Source organism: Bos grunniens, chromosome 18, assembly GCF_055505025.1.
Source record: "Bos grunniens cultivar Pamir isolate PY7600 chromosome 18, Bosgru_T2T1.0, whole genome shotgun sequence".
In the NCBI taxonomy this organism is placed as follows: Eukaryota; Metazoa; Chordata; class Mammalia; order Artiodactyla; family Bovidae; genus Bos; species Bos grunniens.
The window spans coordinates 35,283,548-35,295,962 of record NC_141182.1 but is presented as its reverse complement, the minus strand read 5'-3'; the positions used below and the strand labels follow the sequence as shown (position 1 = coordinate 35,295,962).

At 38.4% G+C, this 12,415-nt stretch overlaps 1 protein-coding gene across 11 annotated transcripts in view; it reads right to left on the bottom strand.

Moving 5' to 3' along the window:
- Window positions 1–12,415, bottom strand: part of CTCF (CCCTC-binding factor) — a 45,761-nt gene that overhangs the window by 25,902 nt on the left and 7,444 nt on the right. For 2 of the 11 annotated variants that reach the window (XM_086351157.1, XM_086351163.1), the window contains exon 4: window positions 1,736–1,875. The exons of the other annotated variants lie outside the window; for them this stretch is intronic. The gene's annotated coding sequence lies outside the window, so the exon portion shown is untranslated. The remainder of the gene's footprint in view (window positions 1–1,735; window positions 1,876–12,415) is intronic. 11 annotated transcript variants of the gene reach the window in all.

Sequence of the window (12,415 nt, the reverse complement as noted above, 5' to 3'; positions counted from 1 at the left end):
TCTTTGGCATCTAACAGCATGAAGCTGATTCCTCCTTCATCAGCCTCTCTTCTCTCTTGGTTCCTGTTTTCCTAGGTCTCTCCCTTGTTTCTGAGAGCTCTTCCCCCAGCTGCTCTGAGCAACATCAAGACTCTGTTCCTTTCTCTGTAGTCATTCAGCTCATGAACCTTTTTATTTTTTACTTCAGTTGTCTCAACCCAGAGGTCTTCTAAGTCCACATGTGCAATTCCTCTGTTTCAATGCCTAAAGGATCTCTCTCTTCTGTGAGTGTCTGGCTATCACCTTCAACTCAGTGGCACTGGATAAGGAATAAAGAAACCTGGGGAATTCCCTGGCAGTCCAGGGGCTAGGACTCAGTGCTCTCACTGCTATGGCCCAGTGGAACTGGGATCCTGCAAGCCGTGTGGCACAGCTAAAATAAAAGAAAGAAACCCAGACTCTAAACCCTCATCATCCCTAACCAACCAAATGAGCTTGGCAAAATGGATTAGTCCTCTGGGTTGCAGTAGCACACAAAAAATGGAATTCTGAAGAACAGATCCTTCCCTGTACCCTCTACCATCTTGGTGAAAAACTGAAGCTTGGGAGTATTAATTAAGAAAAAAAAAATCATTCGGTCAGATCAACTTATGGGTAGAAGATGGGGTAAGATGGGGTTCCCTTAGACTGAGGCAGGGTGAAACTGGCATATGAGGGTGAGGAACCTGCAAGAGAGGAAAACTGGTATCTGAGTACCTCTTGCTCACCACTATTCTCTCACCGTGGAAAAAAAAACACACGCTGACTGGTTGAGTGGGAGGGTACACAGGCCCAGACTCTCCACAAAGTATCCAGAAGTCTGCCTATGCTCCTACACCACCAACCTGACCTGCATCCTAAGGGAACCTGCTGGGTCAGCTCTTCCCCTCTTGCCTGTCAGTGCTGTATCAGCTCTCTATTGCTCAAATCTTTTTCTCTTAAAATTCCCCTTAACCCCACTTGACAACTTAGCATCTGCTGTCTCTGTATTCCTCCTTGATCAACCCCACAGTAGCTGTCTCTATTCCTTAACATCTCTTCCACACCTCAGTTCACCAGTTTGGTTTCTGTTCCCCAATACTCAATTGAACTGCTCTGAAGCCAGTAATGGCCCTTAACTGGTAAACCCAAAGGAGACTTTTCTGTCCTTATCTGACTTGACCTCTTTGTGGAATTCAGCATTCTATTCTAGGCTTTAACCCATTAAATTATGGGTTAAAATTATAAAATTATGCCAGACCACCAGAAAGCTGGGTATACTTGGGTCACTTGGTCTTATTCCTTACAGAACTGCTCTCACCAAGTTTTATTTTGACATTATGCCCTTGACTTACACTAAAGTATACATGGAAGAAATTTCGAGTTACCTGCTTGGAAAAGCTTTGTTTCAACTAAGGAATTTTTTTCTTACATTCTGAGACCTATGTAACAGGATCATGTTACCATTATTTTAGCTGGCCACAACTTTATGAATCTTTTCCCTCTCAAACTATGTAATAACTTTTTATTCTAATTTGTATTTTCTGGGGTTTTGAATTTATATCATTTACTATTTATATTTTCTATACATTTCTTCAATTTCTTTGTGGAACAAGATGAGTTATAAATAAACAAAATTATATATACCTATTATTTAATAAATAGGAAATTCAGAAAAACATATAGAAATATAAACTTACAACATTCTTAACACAACCTCAATTCAAAATTTGCAGACCTTTTTGAAGATCACAAAACTCTTCTAGGAGGCATAAAAGACGTCACTCAATAGGCACACTGCTATCCTATATCCATGATCAGAAAGGCCAAACATCAAGATGTTAATTATTCCTAGTTCATATAATTTTCAAAATCTGGCTGAAAAATAAACAAGATATTGAGGATAGTGATAAAATTTTTGAAAAATCAAGGCCACCCTTTATTTCCAAATATTAACACAGTAAATAATATAGTATTAACACAATAAGTAATATAGTGTAGTACTGTCACTATCACAGCCAGCCAATATAAACAGAATAGAGAATCCAGAAACAACTCGTAGCATATATAAAGCTGTCAGTTTAAAATTACTTGGGGAGGACTTCCCTGGTGGTCCAGAGGTTAAGAATCAGAACTCCCAAGGCAGGGGCCCAGGTTCCATCCCTGGTCAGGAAACTGTGTGGCACTAGATTCCATGTGCCACACTGAAGAGTTTCACCACAAAAAAGATCCTGAGTACCACAACTAGGACCTAGCAGAGCCAAATAAATACTTAAAAAATTAAATCAGGAAGGAAAGAGGATTATTTTGATAAAAGGTGCCAGAAAAACTATAAATGAGTAGAGTATTTAAGTTACAATAAGTTACACCTTTGATCCACCTGGAATATATTCTGTTCTAAGAGATAAGGAGACATTAACAGAAACAAAAAAGAAATGGGAATTCCCTGGTGGTCCAGTGGTTAGGACTCCATGCTCTCACTGCCAAGGCCTCAGGTTTGATCCCTGGCTGGGGATCTGGGATCCCACAAGCCAAATCTGAAAACCAAAGTTGAAAAAGATACAGGTAAATGGTCTTCTGATCTCAGAATGAGGAAGGCTTTATGTTTAAGATTCCTAAATAATAGGAGAGCATAGAGGAAACTGTTGAAATTTTGACCACCTTGAAGCTTAAAAAACACCCCCAAAACTGTAAAAACAAAAATATGTTGAATAAAATGACCAAAAAGAACATATCTACAGCATATATGACAAAAGATTAATAATAATATCCTTATTATATTAGTAGTTATAAATTTTATAAGAAAAAGGCAAATACCAAAAAAGAAGGCTGGGAAAAGGACACAAGTAGATCACTCAAAGAAATACAAATGGTAGATGAATAAAAAAAACAAAAAAACAACTAAGTCTAAACATTAAGAAGAATACAAATTAAAACAATGTGACAGCACTGTACCTCTATTAAACCTTAAGACTATTTTATTTTTTTTTTTTCTTAAGACTATTTTAAAGGATAACTCTCAACCCAGTGAAAACAGCAAGGTAACTCAGATACAGCGAACAATCTAGTGGTTGCCAGAGAGGAGGTGAGCTGGGGGTGGATGACACAGGTGAACAAGACTAAGAGGTACAAACCACCAGTTATAAAATAAATGTTACAAAGAACAAAAAATATTAACTTTGTATGGTGTGCAATCTAAAAAAATATCAAATCACTATGCTGCACACCTGAAACTGATATAATATTCTAAGTAAACTAGAAAAAAAAAATCAGCAAGGTAACTGGTGATATGAGTCAAGAATTTTTAATATTCAAATTGTGATCCAATAATTTAGCTTCAGATTTTATGCTCAGAAATAATCAGAGATTATAAGGACATTGTTAATCAGAGTGAATAATTATAAACAACCTAAAATTACAACAACAGGGGAAAGTTTAATTTGGTAAATGATGACACATCCATAAAACAGTATCACACAGATATTAAAAATCATGTTTTAATATAATCCTCATATGAGGAAAATGCTTGTTCCATACTAAAAAAGGGGGGGGGGGCGGGGAGAGAAATAGAATGGAATAGTCATTAAGAGCTAGGCTTTCCTGCCAGAGACCTGAATCCCATTTCTGGTTCTTCCACCTACTAGGAGTGTGACCTGGAGTCAAACATGCTACCCTTCTGTGCCTTATTTTCCTTCCTACAAAACAAAGATAATAATGGTACCCACTTCACTGGCTGTTGTAAAAATTAAATAAAACAACATGGGCAAAACCTGGCTACTGTGCTCTTCTATATCTTTATAGGTCACCCCAAAAGGCAAACGAACACGTTAGCCGAATACATGACCTTTCAGTTTCTTAGAATTCTAATCACAAACCTTAGATAAATTTTCCCCACAAAAATTACTTCTCTGATAAACTACTAATTACCTTTAGAATCAAGGTAGTTGACAGAAATCTGGTGACTGATCAAATCCAGGAATGAAAGAGAAAGAGTCAAAAGAACAGAACAGCCTCCCAGGCCTCTTACTAGTCTGTCTAGCATATTGCTGCCGGACTAAATCCTCCTGAAATGAGGCACAAAAACTCATGAGGACTGAGGGTTACTCAATCAACTCCTTTGGCTTCGCTCCTAGAGCTCTGTAAGATTTGTTACCATCCTTTCAAACCATCCAACCTCACCTTTGGTGCATCTTACACACAAGTGCCTATTGTCCTGTCTCCTCCAGGTCTGCTGCTGCTGCTGCTAAGTCGCTTCAGTCGTGTCCGACTCTGCGTGACCCCATAGGTGGCAGCCCAACAGGCTCCCCCGTCCCTGGGATTCTCCAGGCAAGAATACTTGGATGGGTTGCCATTTCCTTTTCCAAGTCATCCCCTATTCAAAGATTTCTCAACCTTGACTAGTGGAGACTGACTCTGATTTATTTTGCTTTTGTTATTTTGTTTATTTATTTGAATACACTGTTCTGTGTATCTGTCTTTCCCCTAATAGATTATTAGCTTGTCAAGGGCAGGAACTATGCCTTTCACTTCTGAATATTCTATAGCAATGAGCACAAAACAGTGTTAGGTAAGCAACAGACATTTAATACTAGTGTCACTGTCTTATGGAACATGTATATAAATGGTTCCTGCACATGACAAAAGCAGGAAGAAAACAAAAAACAAAACACTGTTTGTATGCTAAGTGGAAGCTTAACTATATGAATTTATATCCTTCACTGCTATGTTTGTCATTTCGCAAAAATAAAAAAGTAAGCCCTGACAAAACAAGTATAGGTTTAGATTTTAAAAATACTGCCACAAAAATAAAAGCTAATTGTGAATACACTAATTTTTGAAGATGTTAAGGCTTAGTAATTTATCACCTGATAATATGGCTTCATAGCAAATGTGTCAGGTTATTTCTCAAAGGGAAACTACCAAAATAATCTTTCATACTCACACCACTGCATAGTCATTTGGGGAGACTGGTTATTATAAAATATACATGTACTAAGAATAAGGCATGTGCACTGAGAATAAGACAGTACAGAAGGATAATTTCCAGGAGTCCACTTTACAAATAAAATCACCAAAACTTTTGTTTAATACGCTACTGTTTTCTACAAGGGACAACTGACTGCTAAAAACCCCAATTTATTTCTTGGAGCAGATCAGAAGACCGTCTACACTCTTGGCAGGAAACAGCAGCCCCAACTCCCCACTGAGCTTCCACAAGCCACAGCAATTTTGAAACAATCTAACATGGAGGTCACCTAACAACTTGCCTTCAGACTGCTCAATACAAAACATCAGACATCATTAGAAGACAGAGAAGAAAAGAGACACTTTGTAGCTTTCTCTTTTCTAGATCTCTAAATCACAAGAATGTTTTCATACTAGGAGAATGAAAAACCGAATCCAGTATCTGCACTGTGGGGCGTGGGTGTACCTGCTCAGTCAAGTCTGACTCTTTGCCACCCCTTGGACTGTAGCCATTCTGACTGCAGAGGATACTAAGAGCCATTATGACAAAGGGAAAAAATGAATTATAAATAAGTAACCAGTCTCTCCTGAGAGTGAAAGGAAAAGCTGACTTACTGGATTGCATAACACTAGCCAAAAATAATTTACCCCTTTGGAACAAAAGTTGAAAAAATCAAAATAGGAACGTAAAATAACTATTTTACTCTACTGTTCCTAGAAATATATACATCATCATTTTATCTGACAGCTGAAGATAAAGTGAAGTATCGTGGCCCATAAATACTGAGTACCGGGAAAGCTGCAGACTACAGAAAAGAATGGGAAGGAGCTGGGTGGAAGGGATGACTCAATCTGAGAAGCAGAAAAATATCAGTGACCATTTATTTCAGGATGGTCAGAAGCAGCCTTTATCTGAAGTAGCACTCACCTACTCAGTCACATGTATACTTTTCTCTTCCCTGTTATATACCGTTAACTTTAAAAAGAACAGCTGGGGCATTTAGGGGAGGAGACAGAGGAAATTAAAAGGGAAACAAAATTGTATCTCTTAAGTAATAAAGGTCAAGAGCATCCCAGTTTTTAACAATCCTCCCCATTTGTTAATATTAAAAGATATAGTCAAAACAATTACTCTAATAGCTACTTGAAAAAAAATCTAAGGAGAGCTTCAAATGTAGGAAATACATACATAATAAAATATTTGTAACGGCAACAGCAAAACAACTATAGGAGGTGAAAGAGTTCTTTTGCTACAAAGAACAATAAGTGCTAAACCAATAATAATTATTTTACCAAAAGGCACTGATGCTGGGTACACAGAAATGAACTTCCCTTTTAATTACCTAAAAATTTTTAGAAAAGTCCTAACTGCATAGCTCTCTTCTCAGAGAGCTCCTCATCTGACAGGGAGACCAAGAGAACAAATAGCTATACAGTGTGTGCTATCAGAGGTTAACACATACTTTCCACCTCATGGCAAAAAGGATGGCTTAAGCTGGTGAACATGGGCTTTAAAGAGAAATTGCTAAAGCTAGATCTTAAAGGATGAGATGGATCTTGCCAGACAAACTATAGTAGAGAGAAACATTCTAGCAAAGGAAAATAGTAAATGGAGAAAATTTAAGCCCCTCATTAAGAGTAGTCTGTTTATTTCACTCATTGGAAATTTATACACGAAACAGAAGACAAAGCTTTTCTGGCTGTCAGCACCCTAGTGCCACAGTATGCACTGGAGGCAGCCTCCCAAGCATGAGCTATCCCTCTCTGCCTTCTATAGCCTGAATGATACTTTGCTGGCATACAGCAACCTAATGCCTCATTTCTCTGTTCTCTCATTTCTCTAGTCTCCCAAGGGTGACTATGTCAGGAGCCCAAAGTTTCTCCTTGCCCTGCTCCAGGCCCATATTCCTAAAAGCAGCTCAGAATTAAGACTGTTTACAGTGGTCCTGGGATTTCTTTGGAAGGAATGATGCTAAGGCTGAAACTCCAGTACTTTGGCCACCTCATGCGAAGAGTTGACTCACTGGAAAAGACTCTGATGCTGGGAGGGATTGGGGGCAGGAGGAGAAGGGGACGACAGAGGATGAGATGGCTGGATGGCATCGCTGACTCAATGGACGTGAGTCTGAGTGAACTCTGGGAGTTGGTGATGGACAGGGAGGCCTGGTGTGCTGCGATTCATGGGGTCACAAAGAGTCGGACACAACTGAGCGACTGAACTGAACATGGTCTTATAGTGTTTCATCACTGAAAATATAAGAAAGGCTGGGGATGTACATACAGCAAGTCTATCACTTTGAACAAATAATTATGTTATAAAAAGGAATAAATTATACACACAGTATAAAATATACAAAACATCTAATAAGTACACCTATGGATGTGGGGGCTGTTCTACCTGAGCAGTGGTTCCCAAAAACTTGGTTGGCATTAAAATCACCTGATGAGATTTAAAATGCACAGATCTCAGAGACTTTCAGTAAGTCTGGAGAGACAGAGACCTTATTTCAAAAGGTCCCCAGGTGATTGACATAGCATATTTGCTTTCACTGACTGAAAGGTCAGTGACTGACCCACAAGACAATCGTTATTCACCCTAAATGCAGGCTGACGTAACTCAAAACTATTCAAATACCCATAGTTTTCTACTATTAGAATTTCTGGTTCATTCTTTAGAATAATTTCATTTGCTGCATGACTCGAGAAGAAAGTTCTAAAATTTCACCTCTATCGTGGGTAGCAACAATATAAAACAATCACTCTAGGTGGTATGGACAAACTCAACGTATGACAAAAGGAAAAAAAGGGCCGGGGAAGGAGAGAAATGGACACACACAGCAGAATGAATTCCTGGTTTTGTAGGGTGTCTCAGTGATCATATGGCCACTGCTTAACCCAAAACTCACTCATGAAGGCTACTCAGTAGAAATTAAGACCATTTTTATCTGGTCAATGGTGTCTCCTATAAGATCAAGATTAAATAAGAAGTCAACAGCTTAAACTCAGCAATGTCTGTACCAAAGGTATAGTAATAGTAATATTAATAAATGGCAATATGCCATTTTTGAACAAAGATCAAGAAAGTTACCTGAAAAAATAAGATATCTTTAGTGACTAAACAGTATAACACAAAATATGAATAGTAAAGTGCTATCCAACAGAATAAAAGAAATCTAAAAAACAGAAAAAGGATATATACATATATACCTATAGGAACAGAGAGAGAAGTTTAAACAATAAAAGAAACAAAATGCTACTTTGAACTACTATTAGGTTATAAAAAGAAGTAATCTGCTAACTTGGTTACTCCTGAGAAATATGGAAACAAACAGAGGAAAACAAGAAATAGAAGGAGAAGGATCAAAGGCCTTGTCTACCAGGAAGCCAGAAAGAAAAAGAATGTACTAAAAGATAAAATTTACTTGCAACAGAAAACAAAGTCACTATTACTTTATAGTTTCAAAATATACCTATAACAACAACAAAAAATTAAACAAGTAGAAAGCTGTAAGACACAAATAAAATAGAAATGCTAAAAACAATTAGTGGGTCCTCTATTACTACAGCTCTGTATCATAATCTGTGAATGTATATAGTATCTTGCATACTTTACAATATGTGACAGTTTTGTTATACTAGAGTTAAAAAAGCAGTGGGCTGAAATAATTCTGAACTTTCAGTGGTCCAACTGAGCTATACTAAAATAGAGATGCTGAACTTCCCTGGTGGTCCAGGGGTTGGGACTCCAAGCTCCACTATAGAAGGTGCAGGTTTGATTCCTGGTCAGGGAACCAGGGCGGGGCACTTCCCTGGTGGCTCAGATGGTAAAGAATCTGCCTGCAATGTGGGAGGCCCAGGTTTGATACATGGATTGGGATGATCCCCTGGAAAAGGGCATGGCAACCCACTCCAGTATTCTTGCCTGGAGAATCCCATGGACAGAGAAGCCTGGTGGGCTATACAGTCCATGGGGTTGCACAGAGTCGGACACGACTGAGCCACTAACACTTTCACTTTCAGAGAATGAGGATCCTGCATGCTGCACAGTGCAGCCAAAAAGCAAAACAGACAGACAAATATTTGTCTCCAAGGACAGTCTGTTCTTATCACAGAGAAATAAACTGAAGGATTCTAAAAAAGTCCTGGATTATAAAGAAAGAGATGAATGAGCTTAAAATCCTAACACCCCTGGTATTAGATAACAAACTTTAATATTAACAACACCAGAGCCTAGTGATACACTGCACATTGAACAAACTTGAAGGTTTGGGGAAATATTTTTAAAAATTCTGACAAATATACACTGAAAACTTAAGGTATGCCAGTGCACAGGTGTACAACACTAGAGAGCAGTAAGGTAGTCTCTTAAAATTTATTTTTCTAGTGACATACACTGATGTGTTTCTCTTAAAAGAGATCTAAAAAACCAAATGTACATACATCAAGTACATTAGTTAGAGAACCAAATGCAGCAGGATATTCCATGAAACCCAGAGAATATTCAGAGTCAGTCTGAAGAATAAAAAAAAAGGCAGATGTACTTGTCCTACATTCATGACCTTGGGTAAATCACTTTCCCTCTTAGGGTTGTTATCTGTATTATGAGCGAACTGTATGAAAGTGAAAGTCTCTCAGCCGTGTCCAACTCTTCGCAACCCCATGGACTATATAGTCCACGGAATTCTCCAGACCAGAATACCAGAGTGGGCAGCCTTTCCCTTCTCCAGGGGATCTTTCCAATCCAGGGATCGAACCCAGGTCTCCTACATTGCAGGCGGATTCTTTCCCAGCTGAGCCACAAGGGAAGCCCAAGAATACTGGAGAGTCTTTCCCAGCTGAGCCACAAGCGAAGCCCAAGAATACTGGACTGGGTAGCCTATCCTTTGTTCAGCGAATCTTCCTGACCCAGGAATTGAACCGGGGTCTCCCGTATTGCAGGAAGATTCTTTACCAACTGAGCTAGTCAGGGAAGCCCTAAGAACTGTATAGTGACTTAAAATCTCACCTGGCTTTAAATGCTAGACTTCTAGGTTATCAATTAGATTCATTCTCAAAGCTAAGAAGGGAACAAATATCACCATGTCTCAGCTAAAAAAAAAAAAAAAAGTCAGAAAATTTTAACAACTACATATAGTGAAGCTGTACAACAGTCGGTTCTCGATCTTTGCAGTCCCCTTTTCTATAACCGAGCCATCAGGCTCAAGTCTCTGAAACCTCTTTAGATGGAAATGGCTAATAATTAATAATAAACGTATACCATTCTGAGTGGCTTTACATCTGAAGTCCAGGAAATTTAAAGAGGAATCCCTGTATCAGGCAAAAAAGTGATATATAAGATTCAGTCTACTAGTCTGGCTCTGCCCTCATGTCCATTAGGGTAAAGTTTTAAACTGGAAAGGTTGCTCTAAGTCAGGGCATAATCCCCCTTCTCCCTCTCCACTGCACACAAAGCATCAAGATACCTATCTGCTCTTTTCTTCAAAGGCCCTCACTAAACTAGGACATTTCAGGACTCTATCTCCTTCTTCCTTGTTGGGGAAGCTGGTATATCATTATTACTCTATCAAAGAATGAAACTAAACATTACTTGAATGATACAAAACAAATTTAAGATCCAATTTGAGAGGAAAATTTTAAGAACTGCCACTGCAACCTCAATTCACTCTAAAACTTGGACAGATACATGGCTGCCAGCGCCCCACTCCTGCCTGCACTTCTGCAACTGTTACAGCAAGGCTCTGGAGCCTACCTTTACTAGGCAAAAACTACTTTTTATTACTTCATTATATTTATCAGAAAGCTTCAGTGCTACTTTCCTATTCCTTTTTCCCTTTAAAGATTATGAAATACAGATAAAAAAATTCTGATAAGTAAGAATATATAAACTTATACGTTTTACATAAACATGCTGGTTTATATCCATATTCTCCTCCCAATTTATACACATATTTACTCTTACATGAGATCACACTGTGCATTGTTGTTGCACTGTGCACACTATTTGACAATTTGCTTTATGTAGTGTCTCAAATCCCTCTCCATTTCAATATATTTCTATACATAATAAAACAGTTGCATGACATTCTATTACAGTTGTCCCTGGGTATCCACAGGGAATTGGTTCCAGCACACCATCCCCACCCCAGTCTCTGGCCAGATACCCAGGTCTGTGGATGCTCAAATCCCTTATGTACAATGGCACAAGACAGCGGTCATGCTTTATTGCAGCTAGTTGAATCTGCAGATACAGAGGAGGTGTATCATAATTTAATTAATTTCCCTATTATTGAATGCTGCTACTCCCAAATTTTGGTTAACTCTGAGGGGGAAAAAAAAAACCTATTTGCATTATAAAATAACTGTGATAAAACTACAGAAAACCAAACCTAACCACCCTCACACTACCAGTTTATTTTGCAGTTTGTTTTGATGCCTATCCATTTAGTCTTTTACCCTGGGCATTCATTCATCCAAACAATTACTTATTGAGCTCTTGCTATGTACCAGGTTATATTATATATATATATGTATATATATACACACACACACATATAATATAACCTATAGTCTACAGGTTATTACTGTCTGGGTTTTTCTTTACTTTTCCTCCATAACAATTTATTTTCCGTAATTTTTTCCTCCCAGTTTTATTTAGATATAATTGATGTATCTGCCGTTTGTTGTTGTTTAGTTGCTAAGTTGTGTCCGACTCTTTAGCAACCCTATTGACTGTAGCCCACCAGGATCCTCTGTTCATGGGACTTCCTAGGCAAGAACACAGGAGTGGGTTGCCATTTCCTTCTTATATAGCACTATGTAAGTTTGAGGTATAAAGTGTAAGATTTGACTTACATATAATATTTCATGATATATGGATTTCCCAGAGAAGTTTAGCAAACATTCATACTCTTTAAGTTTCATATGTAACATACAGCAGTGTTAACTATACTTATCACATTGCATTACATCCCTGCCTACTCTTCCCCTCACCATGTACTATATTAAAACAAAACACAACTCAAAAACCGCCCAAACTTCTCATAAGCACTTTGCTAGTTAATAATCTTTCCAATCAGCTTTTTTCAGCCTTTGTCAAACATCACTCCCAACATGGAATTTGGTCCTGTTTATTTATCCATTTGTCTACTGCTCTGTTTATTTTCTAATTAATTTTTTGATAAGTCCCACGTAAGTGGTTCAGTTCAGTTTAGTCGTTCAGTCGTGTCCAACCCTTTGCAACCCCATGAACCACAGCAGGCCAGGCCTCCATGTCCTTCACCAACTCCCGGAGTTTACCCAAACTCATGTCCATTGAGTCGGTGATGCCATCCAACCATCTCATCCTCTGTTGTCCCCTTCTCCTCCCAGTATCAGTCTTTTCAAATGAGTCAGCTCTTCGCATCAGGTGGCCAAAGTATTGGAGTTTCAGCTTCAACATCAGTCCAGTGAACAC